Raw genomic sequence first — 13,004 nt, forward strand, 5'->3', positions numbered from 1 at the left:
AGAAAAAGAAGGGAAATTAGGCCTACTTTTGCAAGTAGAAAATTTATGGAAATGTAAAATATTATTTTTGTTGCCCCATATGTTTATAAACCTAGAGGACATCAGCAAACTTACTTTGTTTGCCATAAGTTAACTTTTACATTAAATATTTTAGACCCAATGCTACAGGAACTGTTAATTTGCAAAATATATATCAGTGTTCAATGACATTACAATCACTTTTAATTAAATATTTCACACTTTGTTGTGATATTGCATTTGGTCCTGGCATTAATGTGGTTTTTAACAAAAAACAGATGTCCCTCTGTCTATCCTTGCCACCCCCTGGCAGTTGACAGTGCCCCACTGAATCTCAAAAACATATTTGTCGTGTCTCAAGGAGCACAACAAAGAGTATAAGGACCTAATGTAGCTTCAAAGCTCAGACTGAACATCCTGTGGACTAGTTGAGTTTGGAAAATCCAAACAAACTTACTATTAAAGGAAAAGTCTGGTTATATGTGTTTTTAATTAAGAGTAATTACATATGAATGCGCTTTACCTGGGCTGCTCTGTGGCACAGTGGGTAGCACTGCCACCTTGCAGCAAAAAGATCTGTGTTCCTGTCTCTTTCTGCTCGGAGTTTGCATGTTCTCCATGAGCATCCGTGGGTTTTCCCTGGGTACTCAAGCTTCCTCCCACAGTCCAAAAACATTACTGTTAGGTTAATTGGTTTCACTGAATTGTCCTTAGCTGTGAGTGTGTGTCTGTGTGTGTGTGTGAATGTTGTTTGTCTCTGTGTTGCCCTGTGATGGACTAGCGACCTGTCCAGGTTGTGTGCCTCTCCTCTCGCCCAGCTGACAGCTGGAGATAGGCTCCAGTACCCCTCGCAACCCCGTTTGGGATACTGTATTTGGGCAAAAATGGCCAGTCCCGGTCTCAGTGATCGCAATGAAAATTATATAAAAAAATTTTACTGGTTAAAACTAATTCATTAAATCACAGTGATGATTAGTTTTAGCTGCAGAAAATGATCCATTGATCATTCCTTGCTGACTGGATTTATCCTTTGAAATCAAAGCAAACCAAAACTTGAACAAGCTGCATTCTGCACTTTTTGTAAGCTGAAAGCCAGCAAAATGTTGCTGTTCGATACTTGATGGCAAATCAAATACCAACTGTGAGAAAGTATTGACCTTTACAGCCAGGCTATCCAGCTTTTTATATCTTGCTGATCCATTGACTATAGAGTCAGACAATGTGAAGCTGGCAGCACAGTATGTGTTGGGGTACAAAATCATGTTGGAGTTCTCCAGTATTTCTTCACGTCTCTATATTATCAGACTGTTTGCCCTTTACATCCAACCTCCTGGTAAGAAGTGTCATGTGAGCTACCTCTTGGTCAATAGCTTTATAAAAAAAAATCCAAATGCCTTTACGTCTGAAGTGATAGAGATGCTGTCTCAGTACAGAGACAGACACAAAATATTTTTAAAACTCCCTTGAAAATAAGAGAATGTTAGGATAATTTAAAATAAAAAATTAGTGTGTGTGAAATGTGTGTTCTTTGTGCTTTTATTATAAAACAGTGCACCATGACAATACCTATGGATCTATAAAGTAGTATTGAGCAAGAATGAAAATAAAATCCACTGCAAGTAGTGGAGAGATGAATATAACCCATAACCAGTATGAATCTGTTTCTCAAATGCTCAGAGAAGGAAGAAGATGAAAAAAATTATTTCTTATGTACTTGCTTTCAAACCTGTCAAATAGAAGCTGTACTCAAATGATAGTAGTGCCTTATTTCCCCATTAATTTAAGGTACTGACTTTCTCGCTGCAAACAAATGTATACAAAGCAGTTGCTTGTCCTAGAAGTATGTAAAGGTATTGCTCAACGTACAGCACTCTCAAATAGATCTGAACAAAAATGATCATACCCCTAGAAAAGACTGATGATAATGTGACCAAAGGCAAATGTTGTCGAGGGTGTGTCTGCTAATCAGCATCACAGGTGCCTACAACTTTCTAACCATTTAGTGGGCCTATATATAGTGCTGCAGTAATCCACTGTGCTGTTTGATGACATGGTGTGTACCACACTCTACATGGACCCCAGGAAGCCAAGTAGTGTCAGGTTCAGTGTAGGTTTAAAGAGGTAAGAGGCGGAAGGAGGCAGAGATGAGTTCTTGCTGATTTAATGTAGATCCAAAGGGTAACAGAAGCAAGTCCAAAAAATTTTAAACTAGAAGACATCAGGGAAAACACACATAACAAGCAAAGAAACAATGATGATCCAGGACTGAGAAATGGAACAAGCATGGTATATATGGGAAAATGAACAAAGACTGGGCTAAATAGCTGACTAGGACCATGTGTGGATGGAAGCAACTAGAAGGGAGCTAGGGGAAGGAGACTGAAACAAGAGGGAAAAAGAGGATAAACAAGACATACATCAGAACTCAAATACAACCAAAAGCAACAAGAATAAATACACAATGTAAATGAAACGAATAAAACCTCAAAAAGAAAAATTGAACAGAACCAAAACCATGAAAAATAGAGAGTTGTCTCAGGAAATTTAAAAAAAATTAATATAGAAAAGTATGTTAAAGGTAAATGCTTTATGACCAAGCAGTGTGATATTCATGTGACTATAGTAGCATGTCCTATTCAGACATTTAAGATCACTTGTGAGACTGTGGAACTGTAGCCAACAACACATCCAAGAGAAGGCTAAAACAAGTCTAGAAAAAATTCTCAAGAGATTAACGGTGAACTTCAAGCTCGGTGTATTGCACTATACGTTGTTTTAGCCAAGGTGGACTTAATGGGAGAGGGCCAAGGAAGACACTACTGTCCTACATGTTGACAAGCCACAAAGGTTTTGGGAGAATATCCAATGGACAGATAACATAGAGTTTATCCTTTTGCCAAGGCTCATCATCTCTATAGTCATAGATGGAAAAGTGAAGCATATATATTAAGAAAAGAAAACTTTCTCTACTGTGAAAAAGCAGCCTCTGCTATGTCCTTGGGCTATTTTACTTCATCTGACATTGGTTGTCTTGAATGTCTGCAGGTTACAGTTAAATACAGTTAAATAATAAATCTCAAGACTATCAAGGGATTCTAGAGAGAAATATGCTGCCCAGTGTCAGAGAGTTTGGTCTCAGTCGCTGGTCATTGGTCTGGCAACAGGACAATGATCCAAAACACATAGCTAAAGACACAGAAGAATGGCTGAGTGGAAAACATTGGACTATTTTGAAGAGGGCTTCTATGAGCCCTTACTGAAATCCTATTGAGCATATTTGGAAGGAGCAGAGACATCTCAAAAAGCGACAACTGGAGCATATGGGGCGTTGACCAAAATAACTTATGAGAGGTGCAGAAGTCTCCTTGAAAGTTACAGGAACCATGTGAGAGCAGTGATGGCCTACATACTATATATATATATATATATATATAACATACTATATATATATATATATATATATATATATATATATATATATATATATATGTTTCCACTCACAGGAGACCCAGAGGGAGAACCAGAAAAGGATGGATGGATGTATTAATCCAGATGCCATCCAAGTAGGCCAAAAATGCCATTAGCCTTGGAATCCTTTGATTGGTACCACTGGTTAGGAAAATGTTTCTATTTTTCAGTCCTGATTAATAAGCAGTCTATCATTAAAAACCTTTTCTTGGACGGACATCAATATTTACTTCAGGTAGAACAGTGCAAAAATAGCATATTTGTCAAAGCCACAAGCTCTGAGATTCAATCATGGATCTTCAAAGAGACCTATTCTTGTAGAAAATAGTCTGTATATATTGGCACAAATTTGCCTTGAAAAACAAACTGATTGAGCCTCTTTACTGAAACCTTCGCCAGGCTGACATTTGTTTTCAGTTCACATCAAACAAGCTCAACCAAAATAAATGTAGCATAATTGATTGTACCATGAAAATTGAAATACAAAATGGCATCCATAATTTAAAAGCTATTTTTGCCTGACAGGTCATTGAGCAGAGGTCTACAAAAACAAGAGGAGAAGGAATATTTGCAACAGTTTATCAGCCCAGTAAATAAATGTTAAACATCATGTTTTCTGCTCAGATGTTTTAGTAATGTATATTTTATCTCATGTGTAAAAGCAAAGATTGCTTTATTAAACTGTTTTGTTTGTTTTTGTTTTGCTTATGTAATGCAATATGCATTACGAAAAACTGTAAATTATTACATATAGGCCTGTAAAAACAAAGCAACAATGGAAATCAAAATGAAATGCAGAAAATGTATTTCTGGAGAATAACATTATTTATAGATGAAATTGTTAAAAACATTTATATTTTATACAGTAAATATGCCAACAGAAAGGGGACCTACACATAATAAACAAGCTAGGATTCCTCATATCCAAATATCTAATCAATTAATCTTGGCTAATAGTCTTGAAGCATCTATAAGTCCTGTCCACTGCCTGGGGACCATATACCACATTCCTTTCTTCAACTTTTGATCAATCTTATATGTGCAACCTTTTCATTCATGTTTCGAGTCATCCCATAGCATCACCCCAAAACATATAAATGACTAATACCACAGCTTTTAGTTTCTTTATTCTCCTCAAGTCTTTGGTGGATTTGCTGGTAAGTTTTAAGCCACCAGCATATTGAGGGTATCCAGTTCTGCTGAAGTGGTTTCTTGAAGACTTAATTAGTTTAATAAGTTAAACAGAAGCAAAAATCCAAAGCATAAATCAACAAAAACTAAGGAACCAGGAATACTCTCTAGAAGGGGCAAAAAAATGACAACAAACCAGCAAAGAGTGAGTGAACAGGATGATAATAAATGGGAGAGAGAAACAAAGACCAGGCTAATTAGCAGATTGGGAGCAGGTGTGAACAGAAGCAAACAGGGAGCTAGGGAAAAGGAGCCTGACACAAGAGAGGAAACAGGAAAACTCAAACACAATCAAAAATAACTAGAACACAAATAACTGTACAATATCTGGATTTTTATCTGGATCTGAATTTAGAGTACATCAACCCTTAGTATGGGCTTCATAAAACATGTGTAAATATACCTGCCTGTATTCATGTACCTGTCCCTTTGTAATAAAAGTCAGATCTGATATTTGGGCAGTTTACCTCTAAAATCACTGTTTAATATCTAGATTTGTTATGGCAGAACTAAAACATGTGTTTATGTGCTTGCATTGAGGTGCAGATCTCTCCTAATGATAATAGCGCACACGTATATGTGTTTTTCTTTTCTTCGCATTCCGTTGATTGATGCTTATCTTCATGTATCTTTTTTTTCTTGTTAAAAGACATTTCTCAGCTCTATTATGGAGCTACCAGGATCTGGAAATCTCTTAGCTCTCTTATGTGACTTCAACCTACTATTTGAAATATTGATATAGAAGTGTTTTATGTCAATAATGGCATTATAACCAGAACTTAATATTTATATATTATGCTACCATCAACATTTACAATATAATCATATACATGCTATACTTTAGTAAATTTTATATTAATTCTTCACCCTTCCAGAAGTTCTTTTATTGCAAAAGCTGTAGCCACATTGTTTAATGTCTTTTTAAATCCCTCTCTGTGAAAAGAAACAAGTGAGCCAGTCAGCAAAAGGAACTTTAATGAGATAACTAAACTATTCAGAGCTGTACGTATAAAAAAATATATATTTTTTTTAAAAGCATTTCCAATGAATGTCTTAATTTAAGCTCTGTATATGACACTTTAAATTTGTGCAGATTTGAAAAACATCTCCATTATATTCAAACATCTTTGTTAAGTCTTCTTTTTAGAGATAACTGTAATGGTTCAAATGCATTATTAAAAGCACAAAAATGAATAACATTTATGTCCATATGTGATATAAATAACAATAAGAACTTACAATATTAAAATAGCAGTTTTAATATATAGATCTAATCTTCCTATATTTTGCAGTCCTATATCATGGTATTTTTAGTGTTGATCAGCTGCCCATCATCCAGCTTTCTGGCACTGATGGTGTAACTCTTAGCAGGCAGATGTCTTGGAGGACTCGGAAACCATCTGTCCTTATGTTTAGCTGCTCTCTTGGCACACTAACCCCTGATGAGCATCCTGTCATGACACATTCATTTTTTTTTCTATATCCTCTTCATCCTACTTAAGGTCACAGGGAGGCTGTCAAATATTCATGAAACTGTACAGCTTCACAAAACTGTAACCGCTCAGTAATGACTCCTGAGTTCAATCTATGACCGGTTACATCCACAGGCCTATTTCTGGACAAGGTGGGGAGATCTTGGATAAGGACACCTTTGTTCACTAGGTTTATAGTTTGAACCATAGTAATCTGTAGTAATCATACACTGGAACAACAATCTAGAAATAAGTAAAAATGTCCTAAATTAAGCGTATTTACCCTTAATCTGAGTATGTAAATAAGAACGTTTGCCAATGAATGGAGTATTTTTACTCTTAAAATAAGATAATTAGATAATATGCACTTGAACTAAGACAATGCAATTGTTTTTTTCTTATTTTAAGTGTAATTTGTCTTGTTCCATTGGCAAAATGTCTCTTTTACCTCCTCAGTCCAAGAAAACTTCACTTATTTTAAGAAAAAATGACTTATCTATATTTCGATTTTTTTCCAGTGTAGCTAGAAAATGTCTTTAGGTATCTAAAGTTTTTTAAATTAAAGATCTTGTGGGGGCACAGTAGAGCCAAATCCACTATTTGACTAAGGCTAATTGGAGCCTAAAATAGTTATACAGTAATTGCAGGAAACTTTCAACATCTTAAACCACACCCTTAAACCAATCATAAATTCTAAGAAGCAATTTTAACTGAGAAACACAACTCAACAGGTTAAATTTCTGTTGCTATTTCTAAAATGCTTATCATAATGAGTGGGACACTCTGACAGTTTCTAAAATGGTTTTTGGAAAGAATTTGAAAAACACAGTTTTAAATTATATGAAAAACAACAACATCTTCAGATTATATCCTCTGCTACTATTTGAAATGATATGTATATACCATTATTTTTTTCTTGTCTCTTTTTTATGTCTTTTGCAAATGTCATAACTGTTCTGTTAAACATCTGTTTGATGTGATTTGTTCTCTAAGGTTTAAACTAGAGGAGGGCATTTCGTTGTTGTTTTTTGGATATGATACCTGTATTTTCCTCCTTTAGACCTGTTTGTTTGGATCAAAGGTCTTCCTTATTATCCTTCTTGTGATCTTGATTTTTCTTTTATCAACAATGGTTTAAGTGAAAAAATGCGTCAGTTGCAGCAGTAATTTTAACACAGGGCCAAAATTTGTGTCAAAGCTGAACATAATGTTTGTTTACATAGTGGTCAAGTTTTCAATGTAGCACTCCTGCATATGACAGAGCCTTTGGTCGTAACATTTATTCTGTGTATCATGATGCATTTCAACAACATTTTGTAAAGCTATCATTGCATAAAACTTTTTTATTTATAAAAAAAAAAGTCTGTTTGTCTGTCTTTCTGTTTGTCTGTCTATGTATATATATCTAATTTGAAGGTAATAGAAGAAAAGTGAGCTTTGTCCTCTGGTTTATAGGTATGGATGACACAGTAATAAGATAGTACTCTTCAATTTCTTTAAGAGTTGCAAATATTTCAGTTAGCATTTTTATTTCTCCAAAGAGTGACACACTCATTCAAGTGGTTCATAATTTCCACCATCTTGTTTTTAATACCATGATATCCCGTCATTGAAGCAGATGGTTTATTATCTCATTACCTTCCCTGTGCGATTACTGTGTATCACTAACAACAAATAATGTAACTCACACAGTGACACTACTTTTACAAACATACTACTGACTACAGCTCATGGTGACATCACAGCTCATCAGTGGGAGATAGGGACAAACAAAAGTCAACCTTTTTTATTTGATCTGCCACTTCAAGTCGTAGAGTGAGTAAGCACTGACAAACAGCTCCCACCTCAGGCCTGGTAGTAGGTTGTAGGATAGGCAGTCCTAAAGCACGAGGCTTCTGGGCTAAAAACAACTCCAAGCTGCTGCCTGACCAGCAAGAACTGCCACACACCCCCACAGAGCATGGGAAGCCGCACACGCTCCACAGTTACGTGCTCACTCCCCCTCATTATTTCCAACCCTTGCAAGTTATTTGTTTGTATGAAGCAAATGTGGAGCTGGCTATTTCAATACTACAATGGAATCATCCCTATTACTCATAAACTATCAAAAGAGCCCACAGATGAGGAAGTATTTGGGGTTTTTGACATTTTTCATCAATCACAGCATTAAACTCTTGAGAATGATTGATATTAGTTGAATAAAAAGTATGTCTCCAGTTTTTTTTTTAGAAACTCCAGATAAGTTTTTCTTCTTTAAGATAAGAAGCTCCTCAGTGAATGGACATGATCTGTTAAACCAGGTTCCACTTTTTTTTATTAAGATATGATGATGAGAAGATCTAAGATGCAACATGGAAAAATTATACCACAGTAAGCTCAAAGTAGTTGTGGTGAAGGCTAATTGGTGCCTTACTATGTCATAATTAAACACCATTTACATATTTAAGCATGCATGTTTCCTGATGAGTAAGAACATTTGAAAAGGGTAAACACAGTGGAACATTCTTATAAACAATATAACCAATGTCTTGGTTCTACAAATGGGACCTAATAACTCATAAAAAAGAGAGAGCCCTACTGTGATCGTTCTTATACCTCATCCAAAAATAGTTAGGTTATCCTGAGCTATTTTCTATGTTTAAACTGCTATATGCTTATGCTGCTGGATCACAAAAGGACCACTTTTCCTCATTCTGCTTCATTTTATCTGTATTCTCCATTCTGCGGTATTCGTTAAGTTCCATTCATAACTGTATGTACTCACTTTCATCCTCTTACATGAGAATTGGCTTGGAGCTCATCTGCCAGCAATGTCACATGCTGGGATAGTTAACAATTACCTATTATATATCTGTTTCTCTTTGTATGTCTGCTTCTATCTCTTTGAACCTTGGACAGCCTCAGCAAATGGCTGTTCACATTGAGGCCGGTTCTGCTGGAGGTTTCTTACTGTTAAAAGGGACTTGTCCTCCCCACTGTCGCTACATGCAGGCTTAGTGTGATGGATTTCTGAAGATTCAACAACAAAATGCAGAAAATTGTTTTCACAAGCTCATTTAGGAAGGAGCATGTCTTGAGAATCAATGACTATATGCAATCTGACTATATTGTCTCCATAAAGTGCCTTGAGATGACATGTGTTGAGAATTGGTGCTATATATTTGAACTGAATGGAAATTGAAATCAATTTGACATGAAGTCTGTCTCCAGAAAAAAAGAAAATGACAACACTTGCGACTATGGAGGTCACTGTGTATAACACAGTGGGCTAAACAATTGCTTTAATTGTTGGTTACATCTGATCTGATTAGTCAGAAAAAAACTGATATGAAGACTTTCTTTCAGACATGTGAGAAACTTGTTTAAAACGGGTATCAATGTCGAGAGAAAGATTTGCGTCAGAGGAAGCAGGACTATCACAGGAACATCTGGCATACAGATGAAATCTATATGTCTATCAGCTTTAATTAATATGCAATGCACATAACTCATTAAGACAGAAAGTTTCATTCACGGGAAGTAATTGAATTTAAGGATAGTACCATAAGCAAAGTATGTTTGGTCAACTATGAGAAAATAATCTATGTGAAAGAAAACCCAAGGAAACTGCTGGAATTCACTCCTAGTATTGCAACTTTATGACTAGACAGCTTAAATGTCCTGCAGTAACCCTGCAGCCTGTACCTTCCTCTGGCAGTAACATCAGTGCTGGTTTAGTGTTAAGAATATGCAGCTCTCTTCTGCCCCCTTTCAGTATGAAGCAGGACCAGCAGCACTTCCGGTTGCTCTCCTGTTTGGTATTCCTCTCATGCTGTAGTCCCCCTCCTTCTTTCAATTTTCCTGGCTTTTATTGCAGAAACATGTGCACAGAGAGGGACAGAAACATTTGATTTAGTTATATGCTGCAAATGTCTTTCATAAAGGAACCATTTGATAATGATTCATATTTCATACACTTTTCAAATGAGAAGAGCTAATTAAACATCCGGTTTCCATACAAAAGTAAGGACATTTGCATGCTTTTCCTAAATGCAGATTGTCACTTATATCAAACAAAATGGTTATATGAAAGATGAGTGAAAAAAATGTGGCATAGCACAATGCAAAATGTCAGTAAAAGCCTAAAGTATGCAATAAAAAAAAATGCATATTTGTCATAGTGGTGCAGATAGATTACAGGATTACTGATAAGTGAAAATTTTAGTAATTTCTTTCCCCAGTAATGTCATGCTGAAAATTAAAATGATTGGGTCGCTCTACAAAGTAATTCCTTATTACTTGTTCCTCTTAAGGTTTCTTAGTGGATTTACAGGGATTGCTAAAATGGAGTTTACTTCAGTTCACTGTCTCCCTGTTAAGGAAGTTTCTAGACATACAGCACATGTAAGAGAGCAGCTTTCCTCTGCCCAGTGATTTTTTTTTTTAAAGATTCTCTTTTCCTTCCTCACTCTCAAGCAATATCACTTCAGACCTCTGCAAAGATGACACTTAAAAGATGAAAAAATTGTCTACCTGACTGATCATGTCTGTGCAGCCCTAGGATCAGTGCACTTTTTTAACCTCCACCCCCTTACAATCTTTGCTATACCATAAGGACTGAAATCCACAAAGCAGCTTCTGGGACTCAGAGATTAAAGCCCCACATGGGTCTCAAAAGCACGTGTTAAAGATGGACACGAGATCCCACAATTTTCCTTGTCTGTCTTATTTATACTGCTTTTCTTTTTCAAAATTATTTATGTGATTAATGAACCCTGCAAAAGAAAGGTTATAGTCGTAGGTGGATTGCTTTAAAATAAAAAAGATACATTTAATCATAAGGCAGGAAGGAAGCAACATAAAGAGGTATCTGTAGTGCAGACAAAAAATATGTTGTCTTTAAAGTAAGGGTGCAAGAAGATACTCACTCTGACTAATGTTAACATCTTTAGTAGGACTGTGTAAAAAAATCGATTTAATCGATTTTGAATTGATTCCTTTACCATCCATCCATTCATTATCTTACACGCTTGTCCCAATTGGGGTCACGAGGGGTGCTGGTGCCTATCTCCAGCAGTCAATGGGCGAGAGGCGGGGTCCACCCTGGACAGGTTGCCAGTCCATCGCAGGTTCCTTTACATTTTTGCAAAATCAATGTCTAGGGAATGAGATCGATTCGTTTTATAGTGCATGAAATTCACATTCAAATGAGCAGGAAAGATGCTCTCAAGATGACTTCAAGCCAGACAGCTGCAAATATAGCCAATAGGTTAACTGAAGACATTAATAAATGGGGGCTGACCAGCAAAAACCCTGTAGTTGTTACAGACAATGCTGCAAATATGGTTTGTGCAGTGGAGATAATGCAGCTCATGCATGTCTGCTGTGTCCCCGCTGTGTCACGTCTGCTTGCTTGAGTTAAGCTTCACTTTTTACAAACAAGTTTGCACTTTTGAGACAATTTTGTTTAAACTGTCCGATTTACAATTTTGCACTTTGTGTTTAATATGACAGGAAGAAATAAAATACATGAGTATTTTGAAACAAAGTTAAACCACTTTCATTATTGTAAAAACAGATGGAATCAAAATTAATCGATTTAGAACTTTATGAATCAAATTCGAATTGATTCAGGACTTTGGGGAAAGTACACAGACCTAATCTGTAGTGTAATAGCAATGTAATAGCAATGGATATTGTATTAAAGTAGGTGTACATACACTATTGTAAGTTAAGAACATTATTGGTCCTTCTTTCCTCCGGCACAAGGCAGAGGTAACCTGACTCCGCCAGATGGATTTGCTCCGCATATCCATCTGGAAACCTTCCGTTGAAGTGATTTTGGGAAAGGGCGAAAATACTGGTTAGCTGATTGGCCTATGTTGGTGATAGACGGGCCAAATAAAACATCTTTTCCTTTGAGAAAAGCCTCCAGAGCAGTGTTTTGCTCTTCTTTCATTGAAGAAATACTCTGTAATTCCGATAAAACTTGCTCGATAGCCACGCTAACGCTAGTTTTATCGGCTGAAGCCGCCATGTTTTTTAGACTGAACTGTTGCGCTTCTCGTTGCGTCACACCTCAACCCGCCTCAAAGCCAACGCTGATTGGACGTTCGTTTGGTGAACGGCTCCAAATTTTCTTTAACGGAGAGTCTCCAGACTGATCTGCCTTGAAACCTTGAAAGCTCGCAAGATCAGGATGGTCTCACGAGGCTAAGGCAGAGGAGCATCATGAATAGAATCACCATGCTGAAATGGAACTCCTAAAGCTTTGAGGCCATTTAACTCTGATAGAAATCTAATCTGCTAGACTAGACATTGACACCCAGCAAAGATGATTTGCTCCAACTGCTGGTATCCTAGTGGCTTCCCTTTTTAAAGGTCAATTTATTTTGGATTCTTTTTCAGATCGGTGTGGTTCATGTTATATGGTGTAACTATGTATTTTAGCCATATGATATAATTAGGCTATTCCTATTCTGTTTTTTATTCTATTTTATTTGTATTTACTGTCATGTTGTTTGATGGGATGAAACAAGCATATTTATTCCATCGCTTTTAAATGTCATGGTATGACAATGAATTATCTTTAAGTTCCTTTAATCTATTTAAGAAATTCATTGAAAAGTCTGAGTTTAATTGTGCATAAAACGTATTGACTTTGAGTTTAGTTTGATAATTTATTTTATTTGTTATGGCCAAAAGGGATTAGGCAGAAACAAAAATGAATAAAACAAGATGCAAACTTCAACCAGAAAAAGTTAACGGTCTTTTCTTGTCTAAAGACCGACCATCCATCCATCCATCCATCCATCCATCCATCCATCCATCCATCCATCCATCCATCCATCCATCCATCCATCCATCCATCCATCC

Source organism: Cyprinodon variegatus, unplaced genomic scaffold, assembly GCF_000732505.1.
Source record: "Cyprinodon variegatus isolate N-32 unplaced genomic scaffold, C_variegatus-1.0 Scaffold772, whole genome shotgun sequence".
Taxonomy (NCBI): Eukaryota; Metazoa; Chordata; class Actinopteri; order Cyprinodontiformes; family Cyprinodontidae; genus Cyprinodon; species Cyprinodon variegatus.